Here is a 25,276-nt window from a genome sequence, read left to right on the forward strand (position 1 = left end):
AAGTCTGCGGGTTTCTTTCCCCAGTTTCACAAAAGCCTCTAATGGAGTGGAAAATTTGCTGGAGGCCAGAAGTTTGGGGCTGCAATTATTTTTAAAGGATTATCAGGAGAGAATGGGAGGCGCTTAGTGCTCTTCTCCTCCCTTTCTATCCCCTCTTTGTGTTTTGATCTATGCTGCTTTTAAACAGATTCAGCAAGAACCCTCCTTCACTGCAGCTGAGAAATGGAGCATCCTAGCTTCAACTGCCTCACTTCTCTATCTCCAGTGAACAGAAGTCAGAGCTCCAGTTTAAAGAGGCCACTGGCTGAAGTGAGGGTTGCCAGATTTTTAACTGGCCTGTTCCTGGAGTTTTAACAGCATCTTGACATGCAAATACTTAGCAGGTACAGCTGTTCTTGGCATGGAGATAAAGTCATGGGGAAAGGAAATGGGCAGAGAGCCAAGGTAGAGCCTGGCTAGTCCAAGGTTGCGGTCACTAGCAAAAAACAAACCAACCCCAAAATGTTATCAGGCTGGCTCTGAAGTTTACTTGCTTTTCAAACCCTGATGGTGTTCACTCTGCAGAATCCAGCTTGCTAGTAAGTCAAGTGGAATAATGACTGGATATAACAAAAAAGCCAACATTGGAAGAGACAACAAAATATAGTCAGGAAGACAGGAATGATGATGATGATAGGAGCACTTTCAAATGTTCAAAACACTACACATGTATTATCTAATTGTAATCCTTACCACAACCCTGTAAGATTTGTTAGATTTGTATACTGCCCTGTACCTGCAGGTCTCAGGGTGGTTACAACATAAAATCATAATATAAAAACAAAAAATACATAATAATAAAAAACAGCCAATAAACCCACCCTCCCCAACACATTTTAAAATATTTTTAAACTTATTTATTTCTTAGGTTTGTTTGATTATTTATTAGATATTACAGATGGGGACTGATGCTGAGGCAGAGTTCAGATCTCCCCCATAAATAATGTAAAAATTAGTAAATAAATACTGTATTTATGTGAGCCATTGCTCACAGCAGGCTTGCTCCTTACTGAGGAAAACAGAAGTTCCCATATTCAGAGCTCTGTCAACCACAAAAACATACATAGATGTCTGCGGGCCCCACAAAGAGGGAGAAGAAGGCCTCATTATCCAAAACCTGGGTGGATTTCCCCTGTCCTGACTTGATGCCAGTATTTATAACCCATGGCCATAGCATTCCTGAGGGAAGCACCATAATAGCACAGAGAGGAGAGACATCCAAGTACCACCTACGTCTGTGGGAAAACTCACAGCTCAAGCATAAACCCAGGTGTTGCTCCTTAAGGCACACAACCTGGGCTTGAATTCAGATCACCACTCCCACAGTATGGGAACTGCCGATGGGCCAAGATGCTATTCTCAGTGCTTAATACAGTATGTTATGCATCTCGCTCATTCAGACATGCACACACAAAGTGCTGCTTGCAAAACCACAAGCTTTGGAAAAGGTTACGTGTCCATTTGTGCAAAAGGCATAGTGCAAGAGAAACGATACAGGCACGCAAGCTGCTCATGTGCAGCACAGCTCTTGCTAGGTGAATGGAGGTTTGAGCTTGTTTGCAGCTAAGGGACTCACCGCTCAGGTTAACTCCAGTCTCTGACAGTTATCCAGAGATCTAATCATATGCCATCTCCACCCTTGGCCAAGATCCAGCCGAATTACGTTATGCACTTAGGGATGTGTGTCTCACCACAAACAAACCTCAAAGGACCCATCTGTACTTTCGCAGAACTAAACATGCAGGAAAGTAACAGAGGTCTAAAGGAGCTCAGTTTTCATTACAAAATATAACCTGCCAGATCTGGAATTCAGCATTTTTAAAAAGTTGTTTAAAAAGTTGTTGCAGTCAGACCATTCAGATTCTGCAACTGGAGTAAATTAAGGGGGGTGGGGAGGCATGTTTTCACAGAGATGCTTAATTTTAAATATATTGGGTTGAATCTAGACTTAGGCTGAAATTCTAACCCTACTTAGCTGAGAGTAAGCACCACTGAATTCAGTGGGACATATTTCTGAGTAGGCATGGCAAGGATTGCAGCCCAAGTAAGTTGCGCTAAGATCTCAACATAATCAACGGGACTTACATCAGGACTGAAACTTGTTCCATTAATTTTAATGGAACATAAATTCAACTTTAGTCTGGATGAGTCTGGATGCAACCCACTGAATTTAAAGTCTAAAAAAAAGTTACAACAGGATTCTTCTATTTTGACATTTAGTTGCAAACATTTCAAATGGAGACGAGAGGGGCTAGTAACATGTTCTTATTTAAAATTGAAAGAGCAGGTCTTTAGAATCCAGGTCTTCGGTATTTTTCAGTTGACCAAAACCAAGATTCCCCCATTTCTTTTTCCTTGGTCTTTTTTTTCCAGGCTCAACATACCCAATTCCTTTAGCTTTTCCTTACAAAACGTCTTTCCCACATCCCTGATCACCTTTATTACCATCCTTAATGCAGTCCAGAATAGCATTAGCTCATTTTGCAGTTACGTCACACTGCCGACTTGCATTCAGCCTGCAATCAACTGCAATACTGAGATACATTTGTTTCTGATGAATTCTATTTTGATTCTCTGAAATCTTGATGTGTGAATCCTATTATTTGTATTTTCAGACTATGGTATTTTGAAGCTACTATATATTATCTTTAAATGAGCCCCTGTTAAAAGTTACTGAACCAGGGAGGAGGAAAGCGCTTGTTTTTACACCTTAGATGGGGTTGGCAGAAGCCACCCACTGCTTATATTGGGTTTCAGACAGAGATGATGTGGGGTTCAGGACAGGCATGCAATGGTAGAGGCTTTATTTTTGTAGATAAGCAGGACTGCAGGGGCAAAACCTATGTCAATATGAATCCTATGGAAAATATTGCTCTTGTAGGCAGAAGAGAGGCTGGTTGTGTTTGTGTATTCAGGCACTGTATATATGAAGATATTTTAGAAACCTCTATACTTAGCCATTGTGGTTTAGATCTTTTTCCAGGCCAGGGATAATTGTGTAAGCGTGTAGTCAGCACTGGCCAAACAGGGACTTTTAAACTATACAGTCATTGCCAATTCTGTGAAGGTTTTACATTTGAGAGATGTTCAACCCAAGACCCAATTATTAAAGAAAATAACAACAGAACCCAACCAACTCTGCCATCACTGTGTGTTGCTCTTTTGTTATCTTGCTTTAACTGGCTGCCTCAAGTCAAGATCTTGCTAAGTGGCCAAGTTAAACTTAAGGGGGCGGTAGGGGAAGTGATGATGTAGTTGACTTAACTGGTGCCTGAGCTTCCTCTCTGAGTCAGACCTGAATCAGGGCTACAGAATGAAGCTAGGAAGTGGTCTCTCTCATTCAGAAGAGAAATAAGGACACTTGACCGCCTGCGGTCATGAGAACTAGAGTCAGTTTTCATGGCTGGGATGAGTGGAGAGGAGTGATCATTAGGAAGGCCAAATGCCTGCAGTGGTAATTATATTTTGCCTTGCAAAGTTTTTCCTAAACTGCATTGTGGAGAGCATTCTACTTCACTTTCTTTCCAAGGACACTGGTGTTTATTATGGTTTAGCAACCCTGAAGCAGATTCAACTTGCATCTGTCCAGAACATCCCAGACCACAGTGACCTATTATCACCTACATAGAAATTATATTCAGATCTGTGCTGACAAATTTACTGCAGTTTGAACACACTGAAATATTTTGGTGGCTCCGTCCCATCTGGAGGCAGGAGGTGTGGAAATGATTCAAAACAAGACCTCTGCTAAAAACCAGCTGCCATTTGGAAGTCGTTGTATACCTGTGGTCAGCAGTGTATCTACAAACATGCTAGAAATGACTGACACAGTTTGAGACAGTGTCTTGCCAGTAAAGTGATAGGAATAAGATTACTGTCATTATTAGGGCTTCAGACATCTGAGCAGCTTAATGGCCTCTTTTGAATATATGTTGGCAAACCATACTGGAATCCTTTAGGCAAAATGCTATTAAATCAAAGTGACAGTGCTCCTCATGATGACTACTTTTCTAAAAAATAATAATGTGATTTGGTCTTTCTGTTGATGCCCGCAGGAACATTTGATACATCAAGGCCAGGGAACCCTGTATATAGTTTGGTGCTGTAGTTGTTTTAAAGTGAGTGTTAAATAGGTTAGAGATGGCAAGGACAGTTCAGAAGTGCTTACAAACAATTTCCCCTTCACTATCCCAGAAATGTAACTGTGAATTAACTTTTCCCCAAAAACCACCTTGAGATAAAACAAACAAACAAGGTACATATTTTTATATAAATGTATAAAGATGGTGGGGGAAAGGGAGGTTTATCGGTTTGCGGTTTTTATTTTCGTTATGTATTTATATTGCATTTTACATTATATTGCATTTTACATTGTGAACTGCCCTGAGATTTATGGATGAAGGGTGGTATACAAATTTAATAAATAAAACTAGATAGATGATATACTATAGATAGATGATAGATAGATAGATAGATAGATAGATAGATAGATAGATAGATAGATGATAGATAGATAGATGATAGATAGATGATAGATAGATTAAAGTGGGGGCTCTAGAAAAATGCTTTGGGATATCTTTAGTGTGCATGTGTTACTTGAGCCTGTGGCTGAGGAGCCTGGAGAGGGAAAGTCAGCACTGAAAACAGGAATCCCTGCTGTATCTTGAGTTTTACTTCAGGTGCAAAATTTAGCTGATTTTTTAACATTTGAAAGTGCAGCCCATCTACATGGAAGTCAATGGAGCATGCGGCTTCTTCATGCAATTTATTTATTCTCCTGCCCTTCCACCATGAGGCTCTTGGAGGAAAGGTGGGATATAAATGAAATAAATTAAAACATAGCATGTAATATTATGTTGATAATAACCAAAGGGAGAGTTTAATAATAATAACAACACAATAGACATGTACAACTCAACAGAACAAATTATGAAGGAGGAGGGAGAGGTTAAAAATGCACTTCTGATAAAATAGATCTGTTGTGTGGCATAAAACTGGCAGCAAGGTTGAAATCAATCAATTTAAAAACATGATTAAATAAGCTTTAATTTAAGATTTTTTTTGCAAAATATACAAGTTCATTTTAATTTGCATTGCTGACTTACATATATACACCCTAAGAACAGAAGGAAGACTCAAAAACAGTACATATGAAAATAGTCAGGGTTTCAGTTAGCTGATGAGGTTCAGTTGCAGCCTCTAGCAATTGATGGTTTAAGCCCCAGAGATATCCTTCCCATTGAACACAGATGCATTACAAAGTGTTTATTAGAAAAAAAACTATGTAACATTCCACTTAGCTGTATAAAAGGTAAAGGTACCCCTGCCCGTACGGGCCAGTCTTGACAGACTCTGGGGTTGTGCGCCCATCTCACTTAAGAGGCCAGGGGCCAGCGCTGTCCAGAGACACTTCCGGGTCACGTGGCCAGCGTGACATCGCTGCTCTGGCGAGTCAGAGCTGCACACGGAAACGCCGTTTACCTTCCCGCTAGTAAGCAGTCCCTATTTATATACGTGCACCCGGGGGTGCTTTCGAACTGCTAGTTTGGCAGGCGCTGGGACCGAGCAACGGGAGCGCACCCCGCCGCGGGGATTCGAACCGCCGACCTTTCGATCGGCAAGTCCTAGGCGCTGAGGCTTTTATCCACAGCGCCACCCGCGTCCCACTTAGCAGTATACACTCCTGAATTATAAGTGTGGCAATCCCATGTTCTCTGCATAAGCAGCAGAGAATATGTTCTCTCTTTACTCACTACAGCAGACTTCACAAGCTCTCCAGGGCACCAATGCTTCTTGAGGCTGATGGGAGTTGTAGTCCTAAATACCGGTAACTGGAGATCACCTGCTGGCCAAGGCTGCAATACAGAATATCTCCCCCCCCCCCGCCCCCAGTCCTTTGACAATGGGGGTCTATTTTATTTATTAGATCAGTACTGCTCTTAATTTAGAAAACCACAGAGTGGTTGACACACAAGAATATAAAATACACAGCCAGAACAACAAAACTGAACCAGAAAAATCATATTTCTCCTATATCAGTTCCAGGCACCAAGGATTTTGATTGCTGAACATTGAATTCTAAGACTATTAACCACACGCAAGCACCTTGACGTCTTGATCGTACTGTCCATATAGATATCACAAAGCCTGCAAATAACCAATTTCAAAACTGCTCTCATATTACAGAGGACACTTTTATTTGTTGTTGCTTGTTGGGATGTCAAATGGTAGCAGTCACACAGTGCAGCACAATGCAGTATAAAAAGATTCCCCTCCCCAAACTATTATCTTGTTAAAAGCTTTAGAAAGCATTTAGAGCTATAATTCATCTTGGAATCTGGCCAGGTCACAAAACACCCTTGGAATTTTAATTGCCCTGATCCCTAGTTTTATTTACTATTTGAAAGGGAGGGCTCCAGCAGCACAGGGTCTATATAATTCCACAAATGGATGCTGAGTCAGTATTAACACAGGGGGGTAAAAGCCACCGCCAGCTGAGTCACCCACCCAAGCAGCACAAAGCCACTTCCTGCAGGCTCATGGGCATTCCTTGGAAGCTTTTACATAGACTGGGTAGCCCCTTCCACCCTGACTTAGATGATGAGTGACGAAAGAAACACAATGAGTCAAGAGAACAAAACCCAAAGGAAAAGGGAGGGTCTTTGAGAAAGAGCGGTTCTTAGCAGTGATTCCCAAGCTGTACAATGAGCACTTGGATATACCTTCTCTCAAATTATTCCATACATGGTACTGCATTACCCATATACGGTATAACTCAGGACTGAAAGGCGCCCTGTTGATAATGGGTTGACCATGGAGTATGAACGCTGAAGTCACTAAGAAACCAAAAACTGTGCTGTGTAAAGACAAACATGAATCATACTCCATACAGCTTATTAATTAGCAAGCAACTCATTGGTTACACATAGCACAAGTTCTAATGTAATAAATAGGCTGCATTTGTCCATTTCTATTGTGGTCCTAATGTTTTAGCTACCCTTGGACTAAAGATATAAGGAATTCTCTCACTGGACAGGGTCAGCATCACAGATAGGCACTGTACAGTACAGCACATGTTAAAGTGAATATCCCTGCTGGGGGCACACTGACACCCTCTGGTGCCTCTTGGCCCTGCAACTCCTGCCCCTTGCTGTTGCTGCCTGTTCACCTGCCCTCTTCTGTAATCAAGCCAATGGAGATGGAGAAACCTCCACCCACTTTTCCCAGGACAACTATTCAGATTGGGTTCAGAGGGAGAAGGCAAATGAAGGGGCAATGATGCCTTGGAGAAGAGGGGAGCTTGTTGAGGGCACCTTGCCCAGCGGTCTCCCAAAACCTGGAGCCAGCACTGCTGATGAATCAGAACAAGAGTCCCTAGGTCATGGGTTGGGAACCTGTGGTCCTCCAGATGTTGTTGGATTACAACTCCCATCATCACTGAGCAGCATCCATGCTGGCTGGGACTGATGGGAGTCCATCAACATCTGGAGGACCACAGGTTCCCCATCCTGAATGCTCATGCCTCAGTAATAATTAAGTCTTCTTCAGCACAATTTAGAATGTAAGAAATCAAAGCTAGAGCAGATGACAGGAGTCTGCCTCTTGTGGAACCAGCAAGCCACACATCCATAGAACTTGCCTGGGCAGCATCACATCCCTTTATAAGCCAGAGGCTGCTGCATAAGAGAACAACGCAGATTCCTTCATACTTACTGATGCTTTCAAACTATTTGTAATTAAGCTGAGTTTTTCTAACCTTCATTCAGCTGATGTTTTGTGCAGGCATCTTTCTTTATTGGAGGTTGCCATAGTATGGTTTTGAGATCTGAGCAACTGTTCTGAGTCCATCTGTCAAGGTGTGGTTTAGCAAGCATATTTAAGGCATTTGGGGATTTTAAACTTGTCCATGATCCAGATAGGGTTATTCTACCAACATAGCCTTTCTAGTCCTGAATTCAGAGATTATCAATCAGTGGGTTTGTGACCCAAAGCAGGTTGCAGGCTAGGGTGCTGTTTTTTTTGAGAAATCACAAGAAACACACCCAGCCGTGTACCAGGTCAAAAAGTTTATTTTCACACAGAATTAAACTTCAAATATAATATGTATAGTAAACCAAATTACAGTATTATTCTTAAGTTACCTATTGACTTTCTAGTAATGCAGTAATTTTTAACAGGCAATCACTGTATTTTCAAGTCTCAGGATATGTGGCTGGAAAAAAAATCCAGGGGTGGGAGGGTCACCAGTAACACTTCTGCAAACTGTTTCTTTTGTAAACCACTTCAAGATTTCTTTTAATGTAAGCCATATAAAAATATTATTAAATAAAATAAAACAAATAACAACTTTGAAAAGTCTGAGAAACTCTGCCTTAGTTTGAAAACTGAATTAAAATTTGACGAAATCTCTAGCACAAGTACCAGCTAATATTATTTAAGAACAAACCTATCAACAATATTAAGAGATGGCACAATTTGCATGGCTTTACAGTTACCGTAAGTAGATTGTTTGGATGGGAGTGTAAGGTCCAGTTTCATGTCCCCCATATCTTTAGTGTCTCAAGTTTCATCTAAATTAGGTAACTCCAAGTATGTCAGTCCAAACAACATTCCTCCTTCTCTAAAGGAGATTTCTTATTCCCACAGCTTTACCAAGAGATAAAGAGTCTCCCCACCCAGCACACATATTAATATTCCCTTGATCCTTTCCAGTTCAGTCTGATACTTCTGAAATTCATCACTTTCAAGGGTGTCAGTAGATCTCAAACTGCTAGATCACCATGAACCACCCAGGAAGCACCAGACTGAGGTTCTCACGACAGCTTCCCATCAGTGCGATAAAGGGTACATAAAATGTGCTGGAACAAGGCCCAGATAGTACAGAATCCTGTTCTCATAGTGACCAAGCAGAGGCCTATGGGAAGCTCACAAGCAGGACTTGAGCACAACAGCACTCTCCCTACTTGTGATTCACAGCAACAGGTATTCAGAAGCATTTTACCTCTGATATTGGAGGTATAGTACACAGCCATCATAACTAGCAGTCATTGATAGTCTTATCCTCCATGAACTTGCTGAACCCCCTTTTAATGCCATCCAACTTGGTGGGCAATTCAAAATGGCCATTGAACCCGACTTAAACTTTGGAAAGCAAAAATGAAAGAACTGTTCCACTAGATCTGATCATAGGTCCATCTAGTTAGCATTCTGTTTCCAGCTAATTGCCAACCAGATGCCCTGGAAGACAAAGCATGAAAACAATGGGCAACCTTTGTTGTTGGTCTCCAGCAACTGGATATATACGGTCTCTGAACAGAGAGGTTTCATTTAGCAGACATGGGTAACAAATTTATTCTTAATGAATTGGTCTATACAATTGAGAATTTTGAAAAGAATATATTCACTGGAAAGTAGAAATGGCAGAAGTTCCCCCATTTGCTTGCTTGCTTACAAACCTTGTAAAAAACTAGGAGAAGTGGGATAGTGTGACCTGGATCGCATGTCACACTAAGTGAAACCATGGCTTAGTTTGAACATGCCAGTATAGGGACTCCCGAAGAGGATATCATGACTGCTTTGCTCCTAGTCAGACATTTTGCTCTACTCTGGGCTAAGCCATGTTTGGTTAGTGTGTCACCAGAATGTGGATTTGTGCTTTATGTCTCCAGAACAAACCATGAGCCTTTTGGACAAACCCATGTGCTCATGTGCTCACACTAATGTTTATATCAGATGTGGAGCAGGTGCATGTGGTTTGGGGGAAATCAGCTCATGAGGTGAGGTGAGAAGACTATCTCAGGCGACAGGGTCCACCCTGGGCAACAGATCCCATTGTTGATCCTATTTTTCTCCCCCTCTCCCTTTGTTCATGATGTAGATCTACCCTGACCACTTCTTCCCTGGCAGGAGGAAATAGTGCCAAAATTTCTTGGGCTGGCCTTTTCTAGAGGGTATCATGTTGAGGAAACATGGTTTAAAGCAACTAAGCGACACAAAGTACCGTGAGAGAAGGGTAGGATGAGTTTTACATAAAGAGCAGACCTCCCCATACTATCTATTTATGAACGGGGCAGACATGCATTTTAACTATCTGTCCCACCACTTTTAATTTGGCTTCCGGATATGAGTGTTAAAGTAGTGGTGGAAAGGAAATCCAACAGTTTATATATTTCATAGTTAGCGACAGTAAATATTGTGTGTGTTTAGACATACAAGGCTTGGAAGTCTCCCTTGAAAAAATAAGCTGCTGGTCTAAATATGAAATCTGGGGAGAGCTGACTTACCAGCACACACAATCCTAAGGCTGAAAATAAGAGCTGGCTGCCCACCTTACTTTCCATGTAAATTTTACTGAGTGACATGTTGACCCACAGTGCAGACCAGAGAAAGCTCCGCTATATTTAGCTCTGGACAGCCTTCCCAAAGTGCAGTGAGAGGCACAGCAGGTTGAGCAACTCTTAGCAAGGAATTTAAATAAATTGGCTAATCATCTGGTTTTGTTTTTAAAGTTGATAAGATTATAAAGCTGATGAAAACTGAGACCATAGCTCACTTACAGAGTTTTCAGTCTTTTGGGGTTGTATGAAGAGAACCTGCAGCAGGCTTTTTAAGAATAAAACTGGACCTGGCCCGAGGCTTAATTTTGAAATGTAGGGCTTGTCCACACTTCTGCTTCTCCTGTTATTTCTAGGAACAGGTCCAATAGGTTTTTCCTTTTCTCTCGCTGCTTTCCCCGGGAAAACCTGCTGTTTACTGCATCAATCCACAGAATCCCAAATGACATTTGTTCTGATTCAGCAGTAACCAGCAAGTTTTCCAGGGTGAAGTGACAGGAGAAAATAAAAACCTATCAGACTCATGCCTAGAAATGACAGGACAAACGAAAGTGTGGATGAGCCCTAAAGGAGAAGGCTTATGTTCCAAAAGTGATGCTCAGGGTTTCTACCTGGAAATACCACTGTAACCCTGGACGCGTTGAGGCTCTCTACAGTTGCTCAATGGTAAAGGAAATGGTAAAGGAAACTCTGAACCTGTTCAGCAATACATATTCACTCATGGTGACTTCACATGTTCCAGGGTGAAGCCCTGGCACTGAAAATAGATGAGACATGATACAAATGAAAATCTGTATTTACTTACTTCAACATGTGGTAAGCTGCACTTGGTGGCCTGCCTACCCATTCTGCAAAGTGGGGCCCTGGGCCTCTGCCCTGACAGCAGCAGTAGCTATGCACAGTTTATCATCAGGTGTGGGAAACATTTTGCCCTCTGGATGTTGCTAGGTCACAATTTCCATCATCCCTGGTCATTGACCATGCTTGCCAGGGCAGATGGGAGTTGGAGCTCAGCAACATTTGCGGGGGCTCAAGGTTCCTCATGCTCAAGGTTCCACAAGCTCAATAACTGTACAAACATCATGGGAAGGGGTGAGAGTGAGGGGAACAGAGTGAAGGCACTTAATTTTATTAAAGCTCAACAACTTTGTCCGGATTTTCAGTTTTGGGAATATGACAACCCTACTCATTCACATTGCACCATGGTGCTTTGTAAAAGGACAGACTTGGCAGGTCCCTGTCCTCAAGAGGCTCATAATGTGAAAACAGGGAAACAACAGAGGGAAATGGAGGTAGGGATAAATAGGGGAAGAATATATGTTTACTTAAATTGTGACTTCAGGGTATTGGAACTAGGGGCTTGTTCCAAAGGCTTTGCAGCACAGGTGAGTTCTTAAGAGGGATTTGGAGGAAGTTCCTGGCATACAGAGTGGGAAGGCAGAAACATTTTTCAGGGAGCAGGAAACCTCTGGATAAGTGAGAGTCATGAAACTGGAAAAGTAAAGGTCACAGGCAGGGATGTGTCAGCAGCACACAATAGCTAAGAGATAAGGATCGAGTTGCATGTCTGTGGAGGGTTTTAAAGATAAATATGAAAAGCTTGTGCCTGATCTGGGAGTGGACAGAAGAAGCCAATGTTGGGTCTGAGGGGGGTGGGCAAGGTGAAACAATGGTGGATTACAGAGCAGAAGACTGCAGTAGTCTAGTGACAAATGACAGGACATGGATCTTATAAAAAATGGCTAATTCCAAGTAGCATCTCTGCCATGCAATTCTAACACCTTAATTTTGTGCAGCATTGCACATGTTACCCTAAGTTCTTATTTGCAGGCAGGCATAGCAACTTGTAAGACAAAAAGTGAGGCTTTTGAACTACAGTGGTACCTTGGGTTACATACGCTTCAGGTTACAGACTCCACCAACCCAGAAATAGTACCTCAGGTTAAGAACTTTGCTTCAGGCTGAGAACAGAAATTGTGTTCCGGTGGCACGGCAGCAGCAGGAGGCCGCATTAGCTAAAGTGATGCTTCAGGTTAAGAACAGTTTCAGGTTAAGAACGGACCTCCGGAACGAATTAAGTACTTAACCCAAGGTACCACTGTAACAGCATTCAGGGCTGTAAGTCAAGTGCCCAAATCACACATGAGACCAACAGCGAGGCAAGCAAACGTTCAGCAGTTTTGGAATAATACAACCCTGACGCAAAATCACTCAACTGCAGTGTATGGCACATTTTTCTCACTTCCTATCTGCTTAATTGTACCTTTTTAAGTCCCACCATCTTCCCCATAGGAACCTTGCTTGGGACCCAACATTACTATTCTAGTCAAGTAATACTTGATCCAAATCTCTTGTTGTAAGTATATGGTACCTGAAATTTCACCTGGTGTGGTTAGTTTTGATTGAACACATAAAGGTCAGAAGTTTCTGTTCCCTAAATGAGTTTAGAGTAACTGACTGATGGAGTCAGGTTACAGATGCAGTTATTTGCTTATATGCCTTGCAGATTTGCTCTGCAACAAAATGAAGGATTCTTGTCATTGCCGACATTACTTCATTCATTCATTCACTCACTCATATAACAATTAATTGCCAAGGTGGTTTCTAAGCGGTTCACAAGTATACAACCGATTACAAAAACCCCCACATAATTAAATACACAATAAAACAATTTCATCAAAACATTAAAATAAACATGCAGAACCCCATCTTCATGTTGCCACAAGATGACAATCATCAGGCTGTGGTACAATTGACTAGATATCCACTTCAGCTGCAATACTGCAGCAGTACACAAACAACATTATGACACTCAGAGAACTCCAGATGTGCTGCCAGCTAGATGTCTAGTGTCTTCTGAATTGGCTGGCAGCACTTTTTGAAACATTTGAAGAGGAACTTACGTTGTACAAGCACGGCCTGCACAAGTGCTCTTGTACAACTTCCCCTTCAAAATGTGATTGTTAAGTGCTGCCAGTTGAACACAGACAGGATTTCACATATAGCAGGTGGCATTTCTCAACATCCAAAGCCACTCTTAAACTTAACATTTGCTTAGGTCCAACTCAACCTGGACATGACATTGCTTTGGGGGATTTCTGGCATCTGGAGGTCAAGATGCTAGCTTTTTGGCTCTTGAGACAGTAGTTTTCATGGTGAACTTTGGGGGAAACTATATGAAAATCTGGCTCTGGGACAGGAAATGCCTGCCTGGCCTCAGTTATCAGCAAGAGAAAAAGCAGTTTGAAGGGTTCTTGACTTTCCCATCCCTGCCAACAAAAACCCCAACCCACTCAGTTCCAATTATTCTGGGACTTCCAAGGCAAAAAGAAAGTCATTTTACCACTGGCCAAAAGGATAAGGGCCACAAGATAGTTGCATCACCTTTACCCAATCAAAAACATTAGCAAGGAAATACCAGTCCAGTCCAGATTGGATAAAAATGCCTGCTTGCAGTTTACTATGTTGTTCTGGCTTTGTCAAACTGATCTCCATTTCTGTATTGTGATATTTTATATGGAAGTGTGGTTTCTAAATATTTAAATTAAATTAAATACCTTTTCCCCTCACTCTCCTTCCCTTTTGTGTCTTGTCTTCTTAGCTTGTAAACCTATCTGAGAGCAGGGCCTGACATTCTTTTATTTTAATTGACGTGAGCTACTGTGGGATATAGCGTGGGTGTAACCAGGATTTTTGTTAGGGGGGCAGGCTTTATGTTACAGGTGGGCAGAACCTCATTTAATTATTGATTTTTATTTATTTGGGGGGCTGCCCCTTCCTGCCCCCTTTGGCTATGCCCATGGGAGATAGTATTTGTCAAATAGAAACTCACTGAAAAACTGGGAAGAGGAAGCTGCTACATCTCAGCATACAGGGCACAATTAGACAGGTCCATATCTAAAACAATGAAATCAGGTATTTTTCTTCCCCCCTAAATATTTAGGGCTTCTTCACATGTTATACAGCAACAAATCCAAGTCAGTCAGTTCCTGTGTACTCAAAGTTCCCAGGCAATTTTGTGTGGGTGGGTGTGTAATGCTCACATCTTGCATGTGTGCAACTGCAGGAAACACCAACATAGCACCAATGTTTTACAGAGCAATTGTAACATCTAAAGCTGCCCCCATTTGAGGTTCCGAGACACATACACAGTGATTTTGAGATAGGTGTGCAAATGCATATGATGGCCACATTTTACATGTTTTCTGCAGCAAACACTGTACAGTACAGGTGCTTCCCACAGCAACTATAGCATGTGGAACTGCTCTGATTACATTAGATGTCGCAGGTATACTGCCTACCTTACAGCCATACGACTAGACAATAAACAGGTTTCGGTGTCATAACATAAATTACAATGAGAAGGAAAGAAGCAAATTAAGCTGCTTTACACTGTGTTACACAATTGGTCAGTTGAGTTCAATATTATCTAATCTGATCAATAGCGATTCTCCAAGGTGTCAGCCGGAAATAGATCTTTCCCAGACATGTTAACTGGGACATGCCAGAGATTGAATCTGGGACCTTCTATATAAGGTAAAGGTAAAGGTACCGCTGCCCGTACGGGCCAGTCTTGACAGACTCTGGGGTTGTGCGCCCATCTCACTCAAGAGGCCAGGGGCCAGCGCTGTCCGGAGACACTTCCGGGTCACGTGGCCAGCGTGACAAAGCTGCATCTGGCGAGCCAGAGCCGCACACGGAAACGCCGTTTACCTTCCCGCTGGTAAGCGGTCCCTATTTATCTACTTGCACCTGGAGGTGCTTTCGAACTGCTAGGTTGGCAGGCGCTGGGACTGAGCAGCGGGAGCGCACCCCGCCGCAGGGATTCGAACCGCCGACCTCGATTGGCAAGTCCTAGGCGCTGAGGCTTTAACCCACAGCGCCACCTGCGTCCCATTGACCTTCTATATACAAAGTGCATATGTACCATTGAGCTTTGGTCCCTCCCCCAGAACAAAAAAAACACCCAAACATATAAAGCAAAACTAACACCATTATGTGCACCATGGACACCCTACAACTTATCATCTCAAGAAACTAAATTTGTCACTAGAACTTTTGGTAGTAGTGTCTGCATCTGGAGGTACAACGTGCTCCATGGGTGTTAATCCTTTCTTCGAAGTGGTTGTTATGCTATCCTGAAATGCACACCATGCAATATACAGCATGACTTCAGTAGGATTCCATCCTAATGCCACAACATGGCATAGGAACCTGGTTGAGTGTGACACTTTCACACTAACACCCTAATAATCCTTACACTAGTGCTCTGCTATTAGCTTTGGCTCCAGTGCAGAAAACTTTCCAAAGAGTTTCAGAGGATTTCTCTATTTTAAAAAACTGTTCCTGGGTACCCAACCCAGGGATTTTTCTAAAACAAGAGGAGTGAGGAACTTCAGGCTCAAGGGCCAGGCCTCTCAATCCAGTTCTTGGGATTCTGCCCAGGCCACATCACTTCCTGGCTGTTCCCTGTGCCTTCTTTAAGAGCTTTTGCCCAACTGGAATATGTGCTTGAACAGCAATAATGACTGCTGCTTGCCTGGATGAAGAGATGTGTGTGACGATACAGAAACCAATGGCATTTGCATGGCTAAAAAGAGGTCTACTATACAAAGTAAGAGTCACAGCCATTGCTTCACCCACTCTTGCCTCTGACACCACCCACTACTGGCCCCTGGCATGTTGCCAACAAAGGAATGTGGTCCTCAAGTTGAAAAAGTTTCTCCACCCCTGCTCTAAAGAGGATCCAAAATTATTTTATGGACTTTTCCCCTGCAAGATATTGCGACAGCCACAAGCACAGAAGACTTGATAAGGGGATCAGACAAATACATGGAGGAGTAGATGCCTATTAATAGTTGTGAGCTGGTGTAGCATGATGGTTAAGAGACTGAGTTGTGAATCAGAAAGTCCCAGTTTGTCCCAGTTAGAAGCTTGCCTCTGCAATTAATTCACTAGTGGCCTTAGGCAAGTAACTCTCTCAGCCTCAGTCTACTCACTTGCAATATAGTGACATGAATACTCTCTTACCTTACAGAATTATTGTAAGGCAGGGTGGGGGGGACATGTGGCCCCCCACGAATGTCACTAGAGTCCAACTCCCAGCAGCTTTAGCCTTCATTGCCAATTCATAGCATTAACCACAACACCAGACTAGGCATCAAACAGCTTATCCCACATGGCAGACTGCAGTAATAGAAACACATAGTTGCTGTGTTCTCCAGGAAACAGAAGATCTAAGCAGAGAAACATTTACATTTTCCTTGAAGTAGCAGTAAAGGTTTGCCCACTAAACTCAAAAGCTACAATCAGCACAAGGAAACAAAATCTCAAGTTACAAAATGATAGGCACAGAGTCAAACAGCTGCCAAGCCTCAGCTCTTAAGTGCTGGTGGTGGATCATGAAAAAAAAGGAACATTACTCCCTTTGAGAATTTTCTCAAGGTCTCTTTTGGAATCATCAGACTTGGTTCACAAGTTGCCATAGATCTCAAATGGTATGTGGGATGATTCCAGGTCCCACTGTGCTGTATTTGTTTAGGCACACATACAGAGAGAGAGAGAAAGAAAGAGCACAAATTGGAGGCAGATAACTGTTTAGTATTTATTTTGCACTGTCAAGGGTTTATTTTCTCCTTTTGTAAAAGGTAAACTGAGCCTAAATAAGAGTGGGAGAACAGGCTTGCCGAAATCCTCAGGGAAGCAATCTAAGTTATATCTGTTGGAGGAAAGCTGTGAGCAACCAACCATGGTCAGCCCACAACAGGCCAGGAAATGCTTCAGCAGCAGCAGCAGCAGCAGCAGCAGCAGCAGCAGCCAGAACCACAACTTGAGCCTGACCACATGTCAACCAGGGACACAGAATACCGACTGAAGAGCTTAAATTTAGACAGGTAAACAGGCAAGAAGGAAGAGTGTTGGCACCTATTCGGGCTTAGCCAGACAGCCAAGATGTGTGAATCTTTTTTTTTTTTTTTCAAATGAATTTTTATTATTAAACATAGTACATCGAACATAACACAGAACAAAACAACAACAACAGCAACAACAAAAAATATATAATAATTTCTTATTGTTTTCCTAACTTCTTTCTCTTTTGAACTTCCCTCAGCTGTCCCGTAAATCATCCGTGTTCATCACATTCTTTACGCATTCCTCAAACTTGTATTGACATTATTTATCTCTTTTCCTCCTATTCCCTTTAGACAATACTTGCTGCTTTTTTACAGTGCTTCTTTGAATCCCTTAAGCGTCATCTGTCCTTTACTTATACTATCCAGATACTCTACAAATTTCTCCCAGTCCCCGATAAACTTTTGGTCTCTTAAGTATCTGATCTTCCCTGTCATTTTATCTAGCTCTACATACTCTAGCAATTTTGTTCTCCAGTCTTCTACCGTCGGTATATCCTGTTGTCTCCATCTCTGGGCCAATACCATTCTTGCAGCCGTAATTGCGTATCTAAAAAATTTACAGTCCTCTCTTTTAATCTCCTTTCCCACCATTCCTAACAAAAAGACCTCTGGCTCCTTCCTAAACGTATATTTTAAAATCTTCTTTAACTCATTATATATTTTTTCCCAGAAGTCTTTCACCTTCCCGCAGCCCCACCACATGTGATAGAACGTGCCCTCCTTATCCTTACACTTCCAGCACCTATTGCATGTCTTATACATCTTCGCCAATTTCACCGGTGTCATATACCATCTATAGAACATTTTCATCGTGTTCTCTTTTAACGTCATACATGCAGTGAATTTTAAACCCTCTTTCCATAGTTTTTCCCATTCTTCGAATTCTATATTATGGCCCACATCCTTTGCCCAACTGATCATTACCGACTTAACCTCTTCGTCTGCCAGATTCCAGTCTAGCAGCATTTTGTACACTTTAGATAGATTTTTCATATCATTATTTATAACCTCTTTCTGAAATATCGATTCCTTCTCCATAAAACCTCGCTCTTTACCGTCTTTTTTAAACACCTCATTCATTTGGAAATAGAGCATCCAATCATCTACATATTCTTTCACCTGCTCATACGATTTTATTTTCCACTTTCCCCCTTCTTTATATAACAGTTGATCATATGTTATCCACCTATTTCCCCTATTTGGTCTCTTTATGCTCTTTACTTCTAGGGGTGATAGCCAGCGTGGTGTTCTAGGTTCTAGCAGATTTTTATATCTGTCCCATACTTCAATTAAGGGGCCTCGAAAGATGTGGTTTGCAAAGCCCTTGTGGGCTCTCTTTTTTTCGTGCCATAGGTAGGCGTGCCACCCAAATCTATTGTTGAATCCCTCTAGATCCAGCAACTCGTTATTCTCCAATTTAATCCACTCTTTCGTCCAGCAAAGACAAGAGGCCTCGTAATATAGCTTTAGATCCGGCAGGGCAAAGCCGCCTCTTTCTTTTAAGTCTGTTAGCAACTTAAATTTGATTCTCGGCTTTTTGCCCTGCTATATGTATTTCGAGATCACTCTTCTCCACTCCCTAAAGATCTTACTTCCCTTAATAATAGGGATAGTCTGAAATAAGAATAATATCTTGGGGAGCACATTCATTTTGATAGTAGAGATTCTTCCCCAAAATGACAACTTCAGTTTTCCCCACATCTCTAAGTCCTTTTTGATTCCCTTCCAGGCTGGTTCATAATTGTTTTTATATAGATCTATGTTTTTGGGGGTTATCCAAATACCCAGGTATTTTACCTTCTTAACCACTTCTATTTGGGTTTGTAGTTGTAATGCTTCTATTTGTTCTTGATCCATATTCTTAACCATCATTTTTGTTTTATTCTTATTAAGTTTGAAGCCTGCCAAATTTCCAAACTGTTCCATTTCCTCCAAAACTGCTTTTATCGTACTTATTGGTTCCTCAATCATTATAACCAAGTCATCTGCGAATGCTTTGATCTTATATTCGTTCTGGCCGATTGTCACTCCCTTTATAATCTTGTTTTGTCTAATCGAGTTCAAAAGAACCTCTAAGGCCGTTATAAAAAGTAACGGCGAGAGAGGGCATCCCTGTCTCGTTCCCTTTTGTATCCTTATTTCTTCCGTGGCCGTGTTATTTATAATCAGTTTGGCTTTCTGTTCTGTATAGATAGCTCTTACTCCATTAAGAAAATCCTTGCCTAACTCCATATGTTCCAAATTCTTCAGCATAAAGTCCCATCTTATATTGTCGAATGCCTTCTCGGCATCGACGAACATCATTACAGCTCTTTTATCAATCCTGTCAGACAGATATTCCATCATATTAACTATATTTCTTATATTGTCTTTCATCTGTCTGTTGGGTAAAAAGCCGGTCTGGTCTTTATGTATGATTTCTACCAGGATCTTTTTCAACCTCTTTGCAAGGATTGCAGCGAATATCTTGTAGTCTAAGTTTAGAAGTGAGATCGGCCTGTAATTTTTGACTTGGGTTAAATCTGAGTCCTGTTTTGGAATAAATGTAATGTACGCCTCCTTCCATGTTTCCGGGATCTCTCCTTCTTTCAGAATATTATTCATCACCTCCTTCAATGGTGTTATCAAAATTGGTTCCATTTCCTTATAATAACAGGCAGTGAATCCATCCGGCCCTGGGGCTTTCCCCCTCTTTAGCTCTTTAATCACCTCTTTTATCTCTGCTGCCTCAATTGGGGTATTCAGCTGCTCTCTTTTCCCATTCGGTATCATTTGTATCTTTTTCTCCTTCAGGTATCTCTCCACTTTCCTCGAGTTGTTTCTTTCTGAATTTTTATATAATCTTTGGTAATACTCCAAGAATCCCTTTCTAATCGCCTTCGGATTAGTAACCTCTTCTCCATCTATTATGATCTTATTTATTATGTTCTGTTCTTTCCTTTTTTTTAGTTGCCATGCTAGCCATTTTCCTGATTTATTTGCATATTCAAAATTTCTTTGTCTCAGCTTCTTTATATTCCACTCCACTTCTCTATTAATAATAGTGGCAAACTGTGCTTGTAAAATTTTGATCTTCTCTTTTATCTCCACGTTGTTTGGTTTCTTAATTAATTTTTGTTCATTATCCATAATTTGCTTCAAGATTTCTTTTTTCCCCTTCTCTCTATTTTTATTTTTGATTGAATTTTGTTGAATAAAAAAGCCTCTCATTACTGCCTTACTGGCATCCCAGACAACTTTATTCTTTGTACCTTTGTTGCAATTGTCTATAAAGTATTCTGATAATTCCTTTTGCGCTTTTTCCACTATTTTCTGGTCGTCTAGGAGATAATCTTTCATTCTCCATCTGTAGGTTCTTTCTTCGAAGCTTTTTAGTTCAAATTCTATTGGGTTATGGTCAGAGATTACTTTCGGTTGAATTTCTATCCGTTGGGTTCTTGATGTCAATTCACTCGAGATCCAAATCTGGTCAATCCTTGACATTGATTTATTCGGTTCGGAATAGTACGTAAATTGTTTATCTAGTGGGTGCTTAAGACGCCAAATGTCTATCAAATTGCAGCTCTCAATCATTGAAAAAAAGGACTTTGGTAGTCTTCCCTCTTTGCTTTTACTTTCCCTACATCTGTCCATTTCTAATGAAGTCACTCCATTCATATCCCCCATGAGAATTATTTTCTGATCCAAATGTTCCAATAGTTTTTCCTCTAGCTCTTTGTAAAATTCTGTCTTATTTCCATTCGGTGCATAAACCCCAACAATAATCAGATTTTCTCCCTGCCAGTTGATTCGAACCGCAATCATCCTTCCCTCTTCATCCTTGAAAATTTGTTGTGCCTCAATTTGTTTCCTAATGTATAAAATCACTCCTCTTTTTTTCTCCTTATCTGACGCTATGAATTCATTTCCCAGTCTTTTATTGATTAAGATTCTTTTGTGTTTTCTTGCTACATGTGTCTCTTGTAGACATATGATATCTAAGTTCTTTCTTTTTAGAAATTGTTCAATTCTGTTCCTTTTCTTTTTTTCGTTCATTCCATTTATGTTCCAATTCCAGATTTTTAACGCCATGATGTCTTATATGAGTGAGGTCTAATTATTTGCCTAGAAGTTGTCTGCCTCTTTTTCCTCTTCGTCTTCCTCTTCGTCCAATTCCTTTCTATTCTCCCCTTCCGCCTCCTCTGGTTTAAGTTGTCCTGGTGTTCTTCCCTCTGCTCCTTTAATTTCCTCCGGATCCACCTTCAGTTCTTTATATTTCCTCAGAAATTTCCCAGTATCCTCCGGATTTGTCAATCTATGTCTCTTGCCTCTATACATAAATGACATTCCTTCTGGGAATTCCCACCTAAATTCGATATTATTTCTCTTTAATGTCTGGGCCAACACTTTATAGGACTCTCTTCGTTTAAGCAATCTAATCGGTATATCTTTAAAGATGATTATGAAGTTCCCGTCCATATTCAATCTTTTTTCTCTATTCCTCTGCAGGATCCAATTTCTCATCTCTCTGTCCTTGAATGTGATCAGGCAGTCCCCTGTAAGTCTTTTTGCTTTAGTTGTTTTCGCTTTCATTCTAAATGCATTTTGGACCGCCTTTGCCATCTCTCCTGTAGGTAGCTCCAGCCATTTTGCCAGTTCTGTTATCAGTTTATCTTTAATATTTTCCCCCTGCGTCTCCGGCACCGCTCTAAGTCTTAAATTTACTTCCCTCATCCGAAGTTCGTTCATCGCTATGACATCCTTCATCTCTTCCTGCGCTTTGTTTAATTCCATCATTTCTGTTTTTAATTTCTCTTCTTCCCGTTTAACATCTTTCATTTCTAGTCTAGTCTTCTTCAGTCCCTCCTCTACCAATTGAGTCCTTCTAAGCACTTCTTTTATTTGCCCTTTCAGTTCGTTTACTGTTTCGTCAATTTTTTTATCCATTTTTCCAATTTTGTTGTCTACTTGCTCTAATTTAGCCTCTAAATTCTTTTCGCTCTGCTTAATTTCCGCAAACATTCTTAGAATTTCTGCCTTAAAGTCTGTCTCTTGTTTAGATCCTTTCCTCTCTACAGGTATCCCCCCCTCCGCTCCTTTCTTTGTTGGGTTTGACATTTTGTCTCAGTCTCAATAATACTCTCCCCACGCCAGCGAATCTCTGCCTAACCTTCTGCACTCAACCCTTTCCCCAAAGTTTATCAATTTGACCCTTTCACAATTATTTCACAGTTATTGACAGTTTTACAATTATTTTGATTTTAAGTAAACCTTATAACTTGTTTAACTTATATATATATCGTCAGAAATTCATATAAAGGTCCGCTTTGTAGTCTTCTTGCCTCCACTCAGGCTAGTCCTTTTATGGTAATGTTCTCTTAATAAGATCTTATCAAACGCGGAGGGAGGTATATATTTGAAATAACAATTTAACAACTAGTTCACCAAGTTCAGTTTGAGGGGGGTAAAGGGAGGGTGTTTCCAGACCCTCTTCCCTTCTAGAATAAAATAGTCCTGTTATCACTTCAGAAGATGCTGCTTGAGTACCTGCAAAACAGCCATGAAAGTCTGCATACAGCACGATACTCCGTCTGGGAGAAAAGTCCCCGTCTATATAAAGTAGTGAATGGGAGTAGAGAAAAAAAAAGGAAGGAGAAAAAAAGAAAAGTCCTCTAGGTCTTCGTCTATACTTGTACAGCTTTACTCCCACTAAGGAGAGGAAAAGGGAGACGACGATAGATATACGTCCCCGTCAGTCTCCCCCCCCCCCCGAGTTCGCACACTTAAACTCCCCAAACAGGAATGGAAAAAAGGAAAAAACCCCAAGTAGAAAAAACAACAACACAGTGTTGCTCAGACTTGTTCAAAGGTGCTCCGCTGAGATGTCTGTACGTGACACATGCGGTATCTGCAATGGCGTCGGAACCTTCTCTTCCGTTTCGCTGCCTTCTTATTACTGAGTACGGACAAGGAAGCGATCTTTTTTTTTTTATCTCTAACGCCCTCAGTTCACCCTGGACTTCAGCTAGAAACAATTAGTCTTCTGTTCCCCCTTTTACTGTAACTGTATAAATAACGTTTTAACAAAGTTCCAACCAGGGGGAAAAAAACTTTCTCCGCTGGGGCGACTCACTTTCACTTTTCCCCGCTCTGCAAAGAACGCTGCGTCGGAGTTGACTTCGGCAGCCAGCTGAGCTCCGCAACTTCTCCTTTTTGCTCCGGGACTTCCTTGATTTTATAACTTCAAATTTCAGCTCATTCAGTACCGGATTTCTTCTAATTTGAGAGCGTAGCGCTTCCTTGGCAAGCTCGGGGCTTCGCTATCTGGAGGTAAGTAATGGCTTCCCTGGACCCGCGACACCGCTCCGCCGTTCTCCTCACTTCTTTTCGAAGCTACCTGACGGCCGGGCTGGCCACTCCTGGTCCGCTGGGATCCTGACCCTCTGGACTCCCACCAGTGGTTATACTGGGGGCCACCGCGCCCTGTAGCACCCCTTTTTCCTCCAAAATAGCCCGGGATTTCCCTCACGGAAAAATCCCCGCTTGCAACAAGATCGCGCTGCACCGGAAGTCGCCAAGATGTGTGAATCAAGTAGCAAAGACTTCAAGAGCAGTGGCAGCTGGTGGCCCCTGGGGCTGACCAGGGGGCCTACAGTAGGTGGTGCCAGAACCAATGACAGGTTCTGAAAGGAAGAGCCAACTGCTTGTTCCCATCCTCAACCCTCCTGAGTTCTACAAAGGCAACACTGAGGCTGCAAAGGAAGAAGCCAACAGGTAGTGCTATCTTCTGTGCCAGTTCTAAGTCAGAAGGCAGGGAAGGTTACGAATGTGGGATTTCCTGCATGCAAGGCATATGCTCTACCACGGAGGTTCCCAATCCCAAAGTGTGGTCCATGGTCCACCAGTTTCATGCAGGTGGTTCACAGAAGCAACTCTGAGGAGTGGCGGAGCTATGTGCATGTGAAAAATGTGTGTGAAGAATGGGGGGCACAGGGGCTTCTTCTTCAGTCTTGGAACCTGGCCAGGACTGACCAGAAGTGATGCAAGGAGAAGGCTCTGTCTGCCTCACAGGAATACAGCTGTGGCTGGCAGCAAGATGTGGAAGGTCAAAAGAGGGGGAAAGAGGCTGACAGGGCACTTGAAAGGAGTGGGGAGCCAATACATGGAAATGAAGGAAGCAGCGAGAAGGGGAAGAAGCTGAGAGAGTGAACGCAAGATGGAGTGATTGAAAAGTGGGAGCTGTTAGTTTATAATAATAATAATAATATTAATAATAGTCAACATCTAAAAATGGATTTGTGGTTGAAGAAGGGAGACTGAAAAAACCACAAATTAATAAATGATCAAGAAAATAGTAACGAAGATGAAGCAAGAGTAAAGGAAGAACATATCAAGGGGAAATGCACCTCTAGAAGGATTTTTAAATTGTATTAAATTTAAATCCTTTTGTTTCCTATTGCATTTTATTGTGTTAGAGTTTGAATTCCATATAATTAAAAAACAGTACAACTGCTAAGCAACTGCTAGGCAGAAAACTCGTTAAGTGGTATAGCAAGACCTTTACCGATTTGCAAGTGGTCTGGGGGGCACAGTGAGAGTGGAAACCTCTGCTCTTTCACTGAGCTATGATCCTTCTCCAACACATTGAGGAGACACAGGTCTGTGGCAGCCAATCCCCTTCAGTGTCTAGTTAAGCCTAATTCACTGCTATTGGACATAACAACAACAACAACAACAAAATATATAAATAATTTATTATTTGTACCCCGCCCATCTGACTGGGTTGCCCCAGCCACTCTGGGCAGCTTCCAGCATATGGCATATGGCTTTCATATCAGTTGCTGGTTTTTTCCCTTGTCCCCCTCCCCCATCTTAACTGGAATAATAGTGGCATTATTTAGCATAGACGAAAACAGTAAGTGGCATTATAAAACAACTAAAAAGTCCCCCCCCCTATTGCCAATGGTAAGTCAGCTGTGGAAGTCCAAGCAAACAATGAGTGTTGGCATC

The 25,276-nt window shown here is 41.7% G+C and overlaps 1 protein-coding gene across 4 annotated transcripts in view; it reads right to left on the reverse strand.

Moving 5' to 3' along the window:
• The window catches only part of WNT5B (Wnt family member 5B), a 137,863-nt gene that overhangs the window by 73,160 nt on the left and 39,427 nt on the right, over positions 1-25,276 (reverse strand). Inside the window, exon 1 of one of the 4 annotated variants that reach the window (XM_083700659.1) lies at positions 16,404-16,523. The exons of the other annotated variants lie outside the window; for them this stretch is intronic. The gene's annotated coding sequence lies outside the window, so the exon portion shown is untranslated. Of the gene's footprint in view, positions 1-16,403; positions 16,524-25,276 lie in introns of those variants that run through there. 4 annotated transcript variants of the gene reach the window in all.

Source organism: Podarcis gaigeae, assembly GCF_964106915.1.
Source record: "Podarcis gaigeae genome assembly, chromosome: 10".
NCBI lineage: Eukaryota > Metazoa > Chordata > Lepidosauria > Squamata > Lacertidae > Podarcis > Podarcis gaigeae.